The sequence below is a fragment of the Hemiscyllium ocellatum genome, chromosome 45 (assembly GCF_020745735.1).
Source record: "Hemiscyllium ocellatum isolate sHemOce1 chromosome 45, sHemOce1.pat.X.cur, whole genome shotgun sequence".
NCBI classification, from domain to species: domain Eukaryota; kingdom Metazoa; phylum Chordata; class Chondrichthyes; order Orectolobiformes; family Hemiscylliidae; genus Hemiscyllium; species Hemiscyllium ocellatum.
This window is the reverse complement of record NC_083445.1, coordinates 30324347-30342062: the sequence shown is the minus strand read 5'-3', so window position 1 is coordinate 30342062 and position 17716 is coordinate 30324347.

Genomic DNA, 17716 nt, shown 5'->3' with positions numbered 1-17716 from the left:
CCTCTGTCCTTGCTTACACCTCTGGTCCCCTCTCTCTTACCTGGCCCTGGCAGAATTCATCTCTCTTCCCCATTCCTCCATCTCCACTCAACCGCATCATCTCTCTCTCTCTCTCTCTCTCTCTCTCTCTATCCATCGCTCTCACTTTTCACGCCATCTCCCCTTCCTTGCAGTCTCCCTATTTCCACTACTCCTCTCTTTCTCTTCATTTCTCTCCCTCTCTCTCTGCACGCTCTCTCATTCTCCCCATAATCACTTTCACTCTCTCTCTCCCCCCACCTGCAGTTGCTCCACCCACCTCCATTCTTCTTTTTCTCCCTCCCGTTCTCTCTCCTTCCTTTCTGTCCCTCCCCCATTTCCTCCCTTCTCCCGCAACCTCCACATCTCGTTATCGTCTCTAACCCCCAGCTTCTTCACCACCTCCCCCCCACCATCTGTGTGGCAGATGGAGATAGAAGGACGAGTGAGAGTGTGTGTCCGATAGAGAGGGAGGGAGGGAGACAAATGCAGATAGAGGGAAAGGGAGTGAATGGGGGAAAGAGAGAGAGAGTCAGGCAGAGGCAGAAGGAGGGTAGGAGTGAGGGAGTGCGACAGACAGAAGGAGAGAGAGAGAGAGCCAGAGAGATGGAGAGAGAGATATATACAGAGAGAGAGGGACGCAGTCAGGCAGAGGGATAGGGAGGGTGGGTGCGTGGGAGAAAAACAGACATATTCAGAGGAAGAGGGACAAAGAGAGATAATCAGAAGGAAGGGAGATAGTCAGACAGATGGAGGGAGGGAATGACAGAGATAGTCAAGCAACGGGAGAGGGAGGAAGGTGAGACAGAGATTCAAACTGGGAGATGCAGAGGTCAAGATAGAGAGAGAGAGAGAGACCTACAGAGGGAGAGGGTGTGAGTGAGTAGCAGAGTCAGACAGAAGTAGAGGGTGTGAGTGAGAGATAGAGTTGGACAGAGGTAGAGGGGTCTGAGTGTGAGAGAGATGAGATTCGGACCGAAGTCGATAGAGAATAGAGATAGAGATAGGAATACAGAGAGCGAAAGAGAAAGAGAAAGAGACAGAATAAGAAAGACAAAGGAATAGACAGAAGGAGAGGGAGGCAGGGAGCGAGAGAGGAAGGGGTAGAGTCAGATAAAATGAAATTGCATGGGTGATGGGTAAAGGTGGTGGAGTCAGAAGAAATGTGGGCTCTCCGGGTCACTCTGGAAATTAGCAAGGTTATTCTGTACCCAGCCACTGCCCAGTGTTCCTGTATTAATGCGAGGGGAACTGCCTAATTCCACAGGCTTGTGTGCAAGGATTGAATGAGACTACATCCCTAGTTTGATCCCTGCTGATTCTGTGCAATAAAAAAATGTCAGTCCTGGATGAAGCCCTTACTTATTGTTCAGTTGCAGGATTGGAGGAGTTTGTTTGAGCGGATGGGAGTATGTTAGGGGATGGGAGATTTGGCCCCAGATTCCCAGCATCAGGAAGCCTGCACCAATTAAACACAAGAACCTCACAGCATGGTTGCTGGATCCCAGTGGGTCTATTAATGAGTCATTTGACATCAATACTCCCTGAGCCCAGCAGAATTAAACTGTGGTTCTAAGGTTTGAAGGGAGTCACATGACATGATTGTATGTGTCTGTAGCTTTAAGGGGAGAGACCTATCATTACTTGCATTGAACGGCTCCCCAATTTCCCCAATGCTTGGGCCAGAGGCCCTGTGACAGCATCTTCCAGATGCTTCTTAGGATCAGTGTGGATGTGTTGGAGCGAATGGCCTGTTTCCACACTGTGGGGAATCTATGAATTTAAAAGACATCTGGATGCATGTATAAATAAGAAGGATTTAGACAGATATGGGCCAAGTGCTGGTAAACGGAACGGGATTAGGTTAGGATATCTGCTTCGCATGGATGAGTTCGACTGAATGGTCTGTTTCCATGCTGTACATCTCTCTGATTCTATCAAAGTGCAGGCTATGTGGCTTAACGTGGGAAATGCAAGGTTATGGGAGTGGGTGGGTCTGCATTGACTGCTCTTTGGAGGGTTGGTATTGCGTGGACACAATGGACCGAAGAGCCTCCTTCCACACTCTAAGGATTTTCCGAAGCTCCCCACCAAGACAATCACCATTTTACTTTGGAAATGAATCGGTATCCTTCAAGTGCTGCTGGTGAAAATCCTGAAATTCCCACCCTTATGGAGTTGTTGATGTGCCTACACCTCATGGATTGTGGGAGAGTAACAATTGGTGTTCCACTCCTATCCAGATATCGTTTATCAACAGCACGCAATACACCACGTACTGTGTGCTCTACTGCTCCATGTCAAACAGGGGATGACTCAGGGGAACACTTGTGTTCTTTAAGCTGTTCAACAATCTGAGTTCTGCTGTTGAACACAGATCAACACTGAGTTTAACAACTCACGATCTGTTTGTTTAGACAACAACACAGAGGTCAGGCTGAGATTTGTGTGATGGGGTAACATCAGTTCAAGATGCAGGAGAGACACTGTTGTTTTTGGGTATGGGGAAGTGCTGAGGCCCAGTTCTATTGAAGTAGCATGCAGCAGCCTAACATCAGGCTCCATCGGGATTGAACCCAAGGACAGAATTCCCACCCGTGCCTCCTGAGAATTTTCAGTTAATCAGACACCACCATTCCTACATTGTGGAAAGCTGTGCTTGCTGCTGGGAATGCTCCCAGATCCAACCTTAGTAACTCTGCTGGGTCTCAGAAGTGGAGCTGTTGTGGAGCAGAGTAACTAGTGGATATATGATTCACGGGGCCATAGCTGGGAGATAGAAATTGCTTTTAGTATCTCATAAATTTCCCAATGCTTGGGCCACAGGCGCTGAGACAGCAACTTCCAAACCCCGATCAGTTCCATCTAGAGGGACAAGGACAATAGATACATGGATGCAGTGCAGAATGTAGTCGCTGCATAATGCTGCTACTGAGCGTCGGTGGTGGAGAGAGAGGATCCTTGTGGTTATGAAGCCATCTAAGTGGGCTGTTTTGTCCTGGATGGTGTGAGCTTTTTGAATATTGTTGGAGCTGCCCCCATCCAGACAAATGGGGAGTATACCATCCCACTCCTGTCTGCTAACCTATAGTTCAAATCACAACCATTAGGCACTCCCTACTCTATAGTCTCCAGAAACATGTTTGCAGCATCGATGGAATTACCGTCATCAACCCTCTCTCACACCAATACAAATCCCCCAACCAGGATTGTGAGGTAATATTTTCCAACAATATGTGAGTGTTTGTTAGCATCATTAACCTGCACTTTCAAAGCATCAAAGATATCTGTTCAGGATGATGGCATACAGAAACCTCCCTCCAGCTGACGGGAAAATGGATTACAGTGTTTCTCCCTCTCTTCTTTTATCAACTCCTTTTCCTTTGGGAATCATTCCCAAATGCTATCCGATTGTGGACCCGAGTTGTTCCCAACTTGCTTTCCCTCAGCTAGCATGATACATCCCAAATGGACTGGGGAAATATTCAAACTGTTGTGGTAACAAAAGGCTGAGTTTGAAAGGAGTTAAGGTGATAGTTCAATGACTGGAATGAATTGCAGTCTCCACGCACCCTGACTGTGTCTCTCCAGTGGTTTCTCATCTATTAATAAAGGATTCAAATAAATAAGGTTTGCATCAGTGTCAATGGGAGCATTAGTGAGAACTGGAACAGGATCGATATCACCAGAGAGGGAGAGAGAATTGTTTGGAATCTGAGAGTTACAGACCAGAATGTTAAGAAAATGGATTGGAATCTGAAAACTGCAGATACAAATGTAACATTCAGACGGAGCATCTTCTGGGAACTTAACTACCTTTCTGCAAATTATGATCGACTCCCGGTACAAACACGGATCCTATGTGTCATTCTCTTTGTCCAACATATTTACTATCCCATCCTCGCTCTCGTTGGTGTACCTGGTAAGACTTATTCTCCAGATGGTGACTCTCTAAACCAATCTTTACTTTTATCCTGTTCTTAACATTTCATCTCCTCATCCTTGCTGTTCTTACTGTTCCTGGTAACACTCCTGTTGTTCAAATCAAACGTATTAATGTGCATTGTATTACTGCTTTGGAAATTTGATCTCATATCTTTGTTACCATGGCTTGCTGTCCATATCCAGCTAGTAAATGTGTCAACCATTGTTAACTGTATTCCATGTCTTGGTGTTTTATATCCTGAAAATACTAATGTTTTTAGTTATGTCACGAAAACTGTTAGCCACCAAATCCTTCCCTCACTAATATCTGAGTCTGAATGATATTGTTCTCACAGTTCACTATCTCTTTGAACCTGAACTGGATTCCCCACACTGCCATTTTCTCTATTACCTGCTCTATTATCCTACTAACCCTGCCTACTCGCATCTCCAATTTGTGCCTTTGGAAAATACCCACCATACTATCTAATATTATCCTGGCCAGTCACCTAGCGACAGCCTGCAGAAACCGTAGCCTAACCAAAAATCTGTTGGCCATGTCCAAATTTATGTTGGGTCCAATCTCCCCATCACCACTGTTTTGCACTGACTAACACGGTTCCCTGTTCCAGTGAAACAGCACAGTCAATATTCCAAATGATGTGCTCAAATCCCACGACTGCCTCAACTTTCTTTTTCATCCCACTCAACCGTTAACTCTATTGCCTGAAAAATAATGCACATCAATTATTTAAATAATTCCCTTTTAAAGTCACTCTCTTTCCTTTTGTATATCATCCTGTCGTTCTCCCTGTGTCTATACTGAGTTTTCACCCGTTTGTGTATCTCGCTCCTTTTTCTCTCTGTCTTCCTGTCTCTTGAGTTGGAGGTGCCAGAGTTGGACTGGGGTTGACGAAGTTAGAGGTCACATGACAACAGGTTATAGTCCAACATGTTTATTTGAAATCATACAAGCTTTCAGAGCGTTGCTCATTTGTCATCTCTGCACCAAACAATAATCTGTTCATGTCCCTTGTTAATTGGATATAAGGTCACAGTACATTAAGAGAACATTTGGTCCATTCCACCTCTTTGGATTAGAGAGCTCATGTATCACACACTCCCTCGTCTTTCATCCTTTAATTCTGTCTATTTTTTCAAGTTTGTACAAATATTAATTGAATTTAATGTTTATTCTGCTACCCACACAATTTCAGGAAGTATTGGACAATTTCATTATCATTGGGCCTTTGTTTCTGTGCTAGTTGTGTAAAATGTGTTCATATTGACCCTCTGGCATTGGAAACTGTTTTGCGTTATTTACTCATCGAAACCATCATTGAATTCAAAATCTGTATGAAATCACGCATTTTCCTTGAATGCTAGAAGCTGAGGGGTGACATGATAGAAGTTTACAACTGTGAGAGGCACAGATGGAATGGCTCGTTGGAATTGTTTTCTCAGGGGACAGATGTAGGGAACATAGATTTAGAGTAAATGTGGGTCAGTTTGAAGGAGAATGGAGGGGCAGGTTATTTTGCCCAGAGCAGAGTAAGTGCCTGGAACGTATTGCCAGAGAAGGTGGATAAAATAGCAATGTTAAAGTGGCGTCTTTGCAGATATGTCAATAGGCAGAAAACACAGCTAAGGAGCACGCAGAAGCCAAAAGGTTTTGAGTCCAGATCAGCGCCATGAGTGGATACTGGCTTGGTAGGCCTGTTCCTGTGTTGTACTGTTCTTCATTCTTCCAACTTCACTGTTCAGAATAGAGTCAGCTCCTACAGAGCTAAAGGAGCAGAGTGCTGGAGCCACTCTCATCAATCAGCTTGCCAACCTCACTCAGTCTTTCAGGTATTTGCCGAAGTATAGTGCTCAGAATTGGCCATAATATTCTAGCTGGGAATGATCCACTGATTGATAAATGCCCAGAGATTCCCATATCCTGTGAGAGAATAGTTAAAAATCAGCTGAGAGCTTTCCCCTGATTCCCATTGATTCCCGTTTCCTTGGGATCCCTTGATTACAAACTCAGTCAAATGTCGCCTTAATTTCAAGGGCTGTCTCTCTCACCTCATCTTTGGAGTCCATCTCTTTTGCTCATACTTGGACAAGGGGTCGCTCTTCCTTAAAGAGAATATCATTCTAAATGACAGTTTTGCCTGTCCCTTTGGTTCCATATTGACCCGGCTACGTTCTCTCACTTCAATTGAAATGAGCCCTGTTCCCATTTCGATAATCAGCTGTTGGATTTGACAGACGATCGGACAAAGAGGATAGAGCACATGAGCGACACAGTGACTTTAAAGGAGCGACAGGAACAAAGATCCTGATGGATTTGTGCAGAAAGATTGGTCAATAAAGAATATAACATCCTGGGATTTATAAGTAAGGGGGACTGGAAGGTATTATAAACCCATATCTTCGAGTAAAAAGTGAGGTCTGCAGATGCTGGAGATCACAGCTGAAAATGTGTTGCTGGTCAAAGCACAGCAGGTCAGGCAGCATCCAAGGAACAGGAAATTCGACGTTTCAGGCCAGAGCCCTTCATCAGGAATGAGGGGAGGAAGAGAGCTTCTTCAAGGAAGGCATCCTTGCAAGAAGATTCGCAGTAGGTTAAAATCTTCGAGTAAAAAGTGAGGTCTGCAGATGCTGGCGATCACAGCTGAAAATGTGTTGCTGGTCAAAGCACAGCAGGTCAGGCAGCATCCAAGGAACAGGAAATTCGACGTTTCGGGCCAGAGCCCTTCATCAGGAAGGAGCTCATTCCTGATGAAGGACTCTGCGCCAAACGTTGAATTTCCTGTTCCTTGGATGCTGCCTGACCTGCTGTGCTTTGACCAGCAACACATTTTCAATTATAAACCCATATGCCTATGTTGTAAACCAATACACATCGCTCACTTTTCGGGCCCATTTGGATTAATATATATGATACAGGGCATCACACTTTAAGGAGAACATAAAACCTCTCAGGAAGTTACTCAACAGGTTGTCAGAATCATGGATCGTTAATCCATTCATTAAGGAAGAGAAGGGACCATTTGATCCATTGAGTACATCCAAACTCTCCCGAGGTCTCTCCAATCTTTGCCATTCTCGCAGAGAATGCAGTGAATACTGTTCAAACTCATAAAGTCCCACTGAAAATGCTTGATTACCAAACCGAGCTACATGGAATGGTCAGTGATAACTTCAAACATAGAACATAAACCATAGAATAGTACAGGACAGTGACAGCTACTGCTCTGTCCATGTCTGTACTGACTATGATGCCAGTCTAAACTAACCCATCTCCCTGCACATGGTCCCTATCCCTCTATTCTCTGCCTCTTCTCGTGTCTCTGTAAATGCCTCTAAGATGTGGGCATCATATCTGCTTCTGCCACCTCCCTTAGCACTTCCTAGGCATCTACCACTCCGTGTAAAAAAAAATCCTGACACAACTCCTTTAAACGTTTCCCCTCTCACCTTAAACCTCTGGCTCTAATATTGGACAATTGTACCCTGGGATTTATTGTCAGACAAATGAAAACCAAATATGCATGAAAATTAATTTTTAAAAAATGTTTCTGTAGAGTATAGAGAAGGGAGTGGTTAATGGTTATGACTTAAACTATAGGAGAGTGGACAGGATTGGGATGGAATACTCCCCACTTGCCTTGATGTGGGCAGCTCCAACAACGTTCAAGCAGCTCAACACCATCCAAGACAAAGCACCCCACTTAGATGGTTTTATAATCATCCACTCCCACCAACACCAACGCTCAACGGCAGCATTGTGGAACATCTACAAGATGCACAGCATCCATGTATCTGTTGTCCTTGTCCTTCTCGATGGAACTGCCATGGATTTGGAAGGTGCTATCTCAGGACCTTTAGTCCAAGAATTGAGAAATTGGGGAGCTGCTCAATGCAGGCAATAATAGCTCTCTCCCCTTAAAGCTGCAGGCACACACAATCATGTCATGTGACTCCCATCAAACCCTAGAGCTACATTTGAATTCTGCCACGCTCATTAATGACAAATGGCTCATTAATACACCCATTGGGATCCCACCCCATTCTGGGAGGCTCCTGTGTTTAGATAACCTAAACATAGGTGGTAGCAAAGGGCTGGCAATAAAATAGCAAGATGAGGAGAAATTCCCTCTCAGTCCAAGTTGAAAACCTACCAAACTCCTTGCCATAGCCAGCTGTGGGGGCAGAGTTCTTGTGTATATTTAAGGTCCAAATAGCTAGATGTTGATCAGTTGGGAAATGGAGGGTTAGTGGGAAAGGTGAGAAATGTTGGATCAGCCATGTTCCTACTGAATGGTGGATGACGATCAAGGGGCTAAATGGGATCCTCCTGTTCTTAGTTCTTGTGGTCATCAAGTCATAGAGATGTACAGCACAGAAACAGACTCTTCAGTCCAACTCATCCAAGGGAACTAGATATGCAAAATTAATCATGTCCCATTTGCCAGCATTTGATCTATATCTCTCTAAACTCCTCATATTCCCATTCAGATACCTTTTAATGTTATAATTGTACCAGCCTCCACCAATTCCTCTGCAACTCATTCCATAGACGCACAACCCTCTGTGAAAAAAAAAGTTTCCCCCTGGCTCCCTTTTAAATCTTTCCCCTCTGAACTTAAACCTATGCCCTCTAGTTTTGGAATCCCCCATCCAGGGAAAATACCTTGTCTATTTAACCTATCTATGTCCCTCCTGATTTTATAAACAGCTATAAAGCCACCCCTCAGCCTCCAACACTCCAGGGAAAGTAGCCCCAGTCTATTCTGCTCCTCTCTACAGCTCAAACCCTCCAATCCTGGCAACATCCTTGCAAACTGTTCTGATACATTTCAAGTTTCCCAACATCTTTCCTATAGCAGGGAAACCAGAACTGAATACAGTATTCCAAACTGGTCTCACTAATGTCCTGCACAGCTGCAATATGACCTCCCAACCACTGCACAGTGTACTGACCAACAAAGGCAAGTAGCACAAATGCTTTCTTCACTATACTGTCCACTTGTGACACTACTTTCAAGGAACTATGAACCTGCACCTGGTCTTTGTTCAGCAATACTCACCAGGAACTTCCATTAAATGTATAAGTCCTGCCCTGATTTGCCTTTCCAAAATGCAGCACGTAACATTTATCTGAAAGAAACTCCATCTGCTAAACTTTAGTTCATTTACCCAACTGATCAAGGTCCCATTGTACTCTGAGGTAAAATCTTCACTCTCCAATACATCACAAAATATAATGGTGCCTGCATCTTAGGTACAATCATTTTAAAAACATCTAAGTATTCAGTAAATCATTTTTAATCTCATTAGATACAATCAAACTGGTGAGCCTGCTTCCTAATGCATGTGTAACTGACCTCTTTATTTCCCTTTCTCACAGTTAACTTGGTGACAATAGTCATCCTATCTTGGAGTAATTGTGGTCTCTCAAAGTGTGTCACCATCTACCTGGTGGGCATGGCAGTGGCTGATCTACTGGTCGTGATCTTTGACTTGATATTAAGGCACATTCCAATTGTTTATCGTGAACATTTTTATTTTCTGGAGTCCATCCAGATATGTAATATTCATGCCATCATGCTTTATACAGCAATAGACTGTTCTGTTTGGTTCACTGTTAGTTTCACCTTTGATCGATTTGTGGCAATATGTTGCAAAAAATTAAAAAGTAAACATTGTACTGAGAAAACAGCAACTTTGGTTCTGGGAATAGTGTGTGCAGTGAGCTGCTTCAAGAACATCTTTTGGTATTTTATGTTCACAGGTCATTATGTGCTAATAAACATTCCGTGGTTTTGTCATGTAGCATACAATATCCGGACTTCACGGATCTGGACATCAATTGAGTTACTTCATCATATTCTAACCCCAGGGGTTCCATTTATTCTAATACTGCTTTTCAATGCATTTACCACAAGACACATCTTAATAGCCAGCAAAAGCCGCAGGAAACTTCGGGGAAACAGTACCATTGAGAATCAAAGAGACCGAGAAATGGAAAAACGAAGGAAATCAATCATTTTACTTTATCTTATCTCAGGGAATTTCGTCCTGTTATGGGCTGTACTGGTGGTGTTTTCCATATACAATCGAATGTGGTATTTGGGTTATAATGTTATATCTTTACCTGCATTTGTTCAAGAAATTGCATTGATGTTGCAACTCCTGAGTTGTTGTACCAACACTTGTATTTATGCTGTGACCCAGACTAAGTTCAGGGAACAGTTGGTGAATGGGATAAAATATCCCTTTGTTTTCATGATTAAACATATAATGTGATGCAAAGCGCAAAGATAGCATTATTCCTGTCTATATTCAACCAACTCGACTCAATTGCATCAGTCGTACAATTCCTGCCTGATAGAACAATACGTTCAGTATCAGATTTCTGTGTAAATTGTGTCTTGCACAGAGAGCTCAGCCACTTTATCAAATGTCCCAGCTAACTATACATATTGAAAAGCAATAAATAAGGGAAAAGCACAGTCGTTCGATGGTTAGCACTACTGCATCATTGTGCCAGGGGCTCAGATTCGATTCCACCCCCAGGCAACTGTCTGTCTGGAGTTTGCACATTCTCCCCGTGTCTGCATGGGTTTCCTCTTGGTGCTCTGGTTTCCTCCCACAGTCACAAAGATGTGCAGATTAGGTGAAGTGGTCATGCTGAATTACCTGATGAAGGTCCTATGCCTGAAACATCGACTTTCCTGCTCTTCTGATATTGCCGGACCACCTAACATGCACAAATTTTGACTGTGGGAGGAAACCACAGCACCCAAAGGAAACTCTCCCAGACACGGGGAGAATGTCTGTGTCGAGTTTACACACCTGGTGTTGTGAGCCACTATGTTGTACTTAAAGCCTATACTTCAAATTTTAGTTTGCCACAAAACTTCGTAAACTACTGGTTGCAATACATTCACTCAGGCCCTTTGAGGTCAAGGGCAAGTATCAGATCGAGCTGTTTGAGCTGGGAAGATGGAAGATGTTGGAAATGTAATCAGTGAGGGTACAGGGTTGAAGAGATCGAGACAGTTTCAACAGAATTAGAGGCAGCAGATATAGCAGAGTGTTCAGAAATGCATTTCATTCAAGAATGGAAATGGATTTTAAAGTCTCTTTCAATGTGGATATTCAGAATCTCAAGCATTATCATCAGGAAACAGCATCATGAAGGATTAGCAATTATCCCATCAGCGCTGTTACATTATGGGGCCTGACTGATAGTAAAGTTGTGGAACTACAGGGAGACAGCACCCTCCTCCCACTCCCAAACAGGGTGGGCAAGGAGATCAATTGAAACAGCCCAAAAATCACAACAATTCTTTCAATCTTCACTAAGAGTCACTCAGGAAGTGGAGTTCTGGGCTTGGATCGGCTTCAGTCCCAGAAACAAAGACAGGGAGGAGGCAGAGACAAAAGTCAGCTCAAAGACAACAAGTTACAGAATCACTGCATTGTTGAGGATTGATCACTAGTTGGATGGAGCGTGCTTGTATTTCCTGTCCAGGAACAAAGCCAGCAATGAAGCAGAGATCAGACGGACAGCTGTCACAGACAGGGCCACCATCACAACCAGCTCTGATTCCACACCGACAGAACAAGGAGAAACCCTTGGTTACTGAGCGATACAGGGATAGAAAGAGAAATGAGCAGACATCCATATCCCTGCCTGGAGACTTCTCTGCATCCTTTTCTGAACCTCGGGCAGGGACTCAGTTGCCAGATTGGTCAGCTCTGTATCCAGACTGATCAGGGGGTCAAGTGAAGCCACCTCTTCCCACTTCAATCCAGCTTCACACTCTGCAAGATCCAACATCCCATTCAGGGAGGAGAGAGTGTAAGGGAGCCCCATCATCGAGAGTGTCAATGCCCTACATCAGGGCCAAGGTCTCTCCTTCCTCTGGAGGGAAACAGGATCTCTGTTGAGCTCCCACAGTTCCCCACATGGCAACAGGCACAAATGTCAGTGTTGGATTCCTCCAATGGGGTCCAGCGAAGCAAGAGAAACAGCCCATCAACCACATGGTGCATCACCTCTCCCAACAAAAACATCCCTGAGGGACACAGAGAGGAGGGATATTCTGCAGCTTCTGGAAAGTACAAGCTTTGTTCCTGGAATCTCCCTGATCCACTGCAGCAACTTTCAGGTGACAGGTGATGAAAATCTGAGAGACACATTCAGAACATGACAGTACTTATTGACTCCCTCCCAATGTGAAGAAGCTAATCAGCAGCTTCCTCTTACCAAGGAACGCTCATCTACATCGAAACCTGAGCTTGTCTGGCTCCCGCCCGTCTCCCAGTAACACAAAGGTTGAAAAGGAGTCCTCAGCTTTGCTGTCCAGGAGGCAACTGTAGACGGACAAAGGGCCGTGAAGTGAATGGAGGGAAGCCATTGAGATGGGAGCAACTGCAGAAAGCAGAGAGCTCCTTACCCATTGTAGTCAATGATGCTGTATCTCGGGGTGGAGTCTTTGTCTGGGGTCAGTGTAACTACACAGCGATCAATGTACAGCTTCTGGAGCACTTGGTCAGACATTGAAGCAGATGCCTCAATGTGAATGAGGTCTCCCAGGGAGTAGAGGGTGAGAGGGCGCTCTGTGAGCCAGACACCTGGAGTACGGGAGGATAAGGGTTGGAGACAGTGGGTGTGCCTCCCAATGAATGACACAAGGAGATCCCTCCCCAGCCACGCATCACATCCCATTCATTAGGTGCAGGGAGAATTACAGATGGCCTTCCCCAGACCTGGTGGACCTGAGTGGTATACTGGTGGTTTTGATGGAGTTATTGCTCTCATTGCCCTTCCTGGGGAGAGACAGGGCAGCCATTTTAGGACAGGGTCAGACAACAGCAGCAGCTGGGAATCATACTGACATTCGAGTAAAGATTCTCATCTCAAATAATAACACTCAAGGGGACCAGCAGCCCTATTGGTTCGCACAATTACAGATGCAGGGCAGTTTTAGGTGTGGGTCAGGTGGGTGGTGTAGATCAGGAAATCTCCAGTCATCTGAAAAATACCAGGTTAAGGAATGAGGAACTGATCTGAAATGAGAAGGATCTACACAGAATTCAAAATGAATCATCCCATTGGAAGAATTATTTTGGGATCGTGACAGGCTAAGGGCCAGGACATTGTTTCCCCAGAGTTGGAGGGACTACTATTAGGGTGCAATAGGTCACAGGTCAGGGGTTAGCCAATGGTACAAGGTCTTGCATAATTCCTCTGGTCTGGAATGATTACAATTCTCTATCCCATAAAACTGGGAATGACTGTATAACAGGTTGTTGTTACTTCAGGCAATTGATCCAATTCATAAAAGAGGGAGAGGAACATGTCGGTTGCTAATGAGTTTGAACTTCTTTGAACAGTGATCGTCTGACAGGGCTGAATGGCCCAGTGATATTCTTGGTGTGGGTCTCCCACGCAGCCATTGGGGAAGGGAGATGAACACATGGTCAGGATTGGTTATTGGACGAAGGAAATGAAAGATGGACAGCTTCAGTTCATTGGGAAGGGGACCGGAACAACCTTAACCCGGGGGCCCAGTTATTCCAAAGGCAAAGAAAGTGGGAATTACTTCAGGAATGCAATCCCTACAACATTCTCATCTCAGTTCAATAGTACACCAGTATCCTCAACCGAATTACACTTTCAGTCCAGTTCACTCTCCAAACCAGGATCAGACTCAGGGAATTGAACTGAAAACACAAAACCCAAATTGAGAATCAGACCAATGGGGATGACAGCACAAGGATCGGGACAGAGAGAAGTTAAAGCAAAGTCCAACCCAGAACCAAAGTCTAACCCAGTGTGTGGTTGTTAAAGCAGGAGACCATCCACATATCAATGTCATTCCAACCAGTGTTACAGTCAGGAACAATCCACAGCCCAAGCTTCCTGCAAGTGTGGAGAACTCCCATTCGCTGCAATCTGCTGCCACAAAAATGCAGCCCATCATCACAGAGGACAGTGTGGTTCTCAGGGAAGACCCTGGTTGGCTGAAAACCTGCTGTTCCAAGGGTCAGGTCAGCAGCTTTAATCAGGTGCCTTGTTTCAAATCAATCCAGCTGGGCCCTGACTAGCAGGTTGTACTCTCCACACTGAACTACCACGGGCTGTAGTGGGGAAACACTCTCAACCTCAGACACTGGAAAAGTGGAACCAATGGGACAGTCATGAGGAGAGACTCTCTTAGGAATTGGGCTAGCTCTCGACAATAGAACACAGAACATTACAGCAGAGTACAGCCCCTCGATGTTGTGATGACCTGTGAAACCAATCTGAAACTCATCTATCCCACACTATTCCATTTTCAGGGAACTATTTATCTGAAGAGTATGTAAATGCCGTTAGCATTAGCAAGTCTACTGCTGTTGCAGGCAGGACATTCCACATCCTTACTATTGAGTAAAGAGATTACCTCTGACATCTGTCCTGTGTCTATCACCTTTCATTTTAAAGCTATGTCCCCTCATGTTAGCCATCATCATCCGAGGAAAAAGAATCTGAACATCCACCCTATGTAACCCTCTGATCATCTTTTATGTCTCCATTAAATCACCTCACACCCTTCTTCTCAAAAGAAAACAGCATCACATCCCTTATCTTTTCCTCTTAAGACTTTTACTCAATGCCAGGCAGTCTCCTTGTAAATCTCCTTTTCACCCTTTCTTAAGCTTCCACTTCCTTCCAAAATGTGGTGACGAGAACTGTATGCAATACTCCAAGTGCAGTCACACCAGAGTTTTGTACAGCTGCAATACGACTTCATGGATCTGAATTTCAATCCCTCTGGAAATAAGGCGTCCAGTGCGTTAGCTTTTAACAGCCCTATCAACCTGCGCGACAACTTTCAGGGATCTATGCCCAAGAACACCAAGATCTCTCTGCTCAGCCACACTACCAAGAATCTGACCATTATTCCAATGCTCTTTCTTCAAATGGCAACTTCCAAAGTGAATCACCTCACACTGTTCTACATAAACTCCACCTTTCACCCCTCGTCCCAGTTCTGCAACTTATCATCTCTCTCACTGTAACCTGATACAACCTTCCCCATTGTTTGTAACTTCACCAACCTTAATGTCATCCGCAAATTTACTAATCCTACCTTTTATGTCCTCATCCAGTTCATTTAAAAAATTACAATCAACAGTGGCCCCAAAACAGATCCTTGTGTTACGCCACTAGTATCTGAACTCCAGGATGAATATTTCCCATGAAACATCACCCTCTCTCTTCTTTCAGTGAGAAATTTTCTGATGCCAATCACTAAATCACCCTCAATCCCATGCCTTCGTATTCTGTGCAATAGCTAACTGTGGGGAACCTTACCAAACGTGTTACTGAAATCCAAATGCACCACATCAACCACTTCATTTATTCACAAAAGATAATAATGCTGAATCCCCAAATTCGTTGATGTCTGGTTGATTTACCTTCCAAAGGTCTGCATTGCTAACCATGATGTGTAGTTTGCCTTCAGCAAGTTATTTGCACCCAATGTAGCAATGGTTATGTGATCCCACCAAGAATAAAAACGATACATGGGAAATGTGGTATCGAAGAATCCACCAGAATCAAAGTACATCAATCTGTTTCATACAAACATTGCTTTCACAGGCACACGAAATGTCTTGGCCAGTGTTTGACTAATCAGCGACAAATAGATTTCATTAGTGTTTCATGCTTCAGATGACTGGGGTAAGATGGAATCTGAGACCTGTATACCCTCAGGCCCAATTCCTGGATACTTGGACGATATCATCAGCATGTTTCTTCAAAGCATTCCATTCTGCTCCGCTGTTCTTCCCGCTAAATTGTATAACATTACATTTTACCAAATTATGTTCTATTTGACAAGTTTAGGCCCCTTCGTTTAACCTTTGATATAATCCATACAGTATGGAAACATGTCCTTTGGCCTAATAAGTCCACATTGATTCTCTGAAGAGTGACCCATTCCCCTATATTTACCCCTTGACAAATGCACCTCACGTATATATCCCTGAACACGCTGGACAATTTAGCATGGCCGAATCACTGAAGCTGCACATCTTTGGACTGTGGGACGAAACTGGAGCACCCGGAGGAAACACTCGCAGACACAGGAAGAATGTCCAAACTCCACACAGGCAGTCACTCGAGGTTGGAATCGAACCTGGTGCTATGAGCCACCGTGCTCCCCGTCATTATAACTTTGTTACTCATCACTCGGTCAGCCACACTCTTGTCGCCAATAGAACCCGCAGAAGAATCCAGGCCCTGAAGAATGCAGAAGATCCGAGTGATGCCGAAATGGATAAAAAAAAGTTCAATTATTTTACACTGTTGTATCTCAGGCAGTTTATTCCTCTTAGATTTGTTGTTTACAGTAACGAGTGTCTCTGTACGAGTTGCGAAGATTCCTTATTTCTCAGGTTCTGATTTCAGTGATTTGAGATTTATTCTGGATGAAGCTGGATATTTCCTTCTGTTTCTGTTAGCCTCATCAGTCGCTTTATTTATGCAGGGACGCAGAGTAAATTCAGGGCTGAACTTTAAAATGGGATGCAATATCCACTTTGCTTAAAAATTGGAGATAAAACATTGTTCAATCAGATCGGCATTATACTGGTCGACTTGAAGGAAGTAATGCAGTCGCCCTCTCTGGTTTGAACCAAGATGTGTCTCCACATGAGCGACAATAGAATTTCAGGGCAACGAGCGTGAAAGTTAAAGAACCGGCAACAATTCCAAGGTTATCAACAACCACCACTTCTTATTAAAGAATATGATTTCAAAAATACAAAGCTTAACATGTATTTTTCTTGTCCATGGCAGAAAAGAGACAGTTTCAAAGATACATGTGTTAGGAATTAATATGCAGAAAGTTATGAACGTATCACAAATACATTTGGAACACGTTTGTCAAGCTTAAACTTGGTACATTTCCATCAAACCGGAGGGCACTGCAGGCAAGAGCAAAGGTGAAGTGAACAGATGCAGACTCAGCACAGGGAGGATTCATTTCTGTATATTTATTTATATGTCTATTTCTTTCGTCTTTTATCTATTCAGGTGAGGTGAGCATTGCTGAAAAGAAGAGTCTCTTTCAAATCCTAGGGCATATCCAAGGCTATGTCCCAGCTTGGTTGACATTCCCATGTTGGTGCATCGGTGGGAAGGGGGTCTTGAAGCTCTGCCAGACTTTCAGTCACCCTGTTATCTTTATAGCCTTTGACTTGATTCTAATTTCATGGAATCAGCTTGAAATCGAATACCACAATATTCCCAGAATGAGTAGCTGCAACTGCCAGTGTGCCTGTCAGCTGCTTGGATGTATCTGCGTCACATTCATGGAATTTTCTCCTTGCTATGAAATGCCAGTCACCTGTCTCCAATGTTTGGGGCTGAAAATGTGTTGCTGGAAAAGCGCAGCAGGTCAGGCAGCATACAAGGAGCAGGTGAATCGACGTTTCGGGCATGAGCCCTTCTTCAGGATGTTTGGGACCTCATGTTTGGGACCTACGATGATGCCAGTCGTGGTACAATAAAATGATGTGCATCCTTGGCTATTTCTATCGCCCCGAAACGTATGACAGTCTCGATTTCTGTTTGCTTCTCTTTCTGCTGCTCAAAGAAAGAATTGTGACGAGAGAGCAACACGCCCTTTTGCTGACTCAGCATTTTGCGATTACAAGGCCAGCAAACAGACCACAAAAAAACCTACCTGACGATGAGGAAGAGTTTCGAAATCAGCCG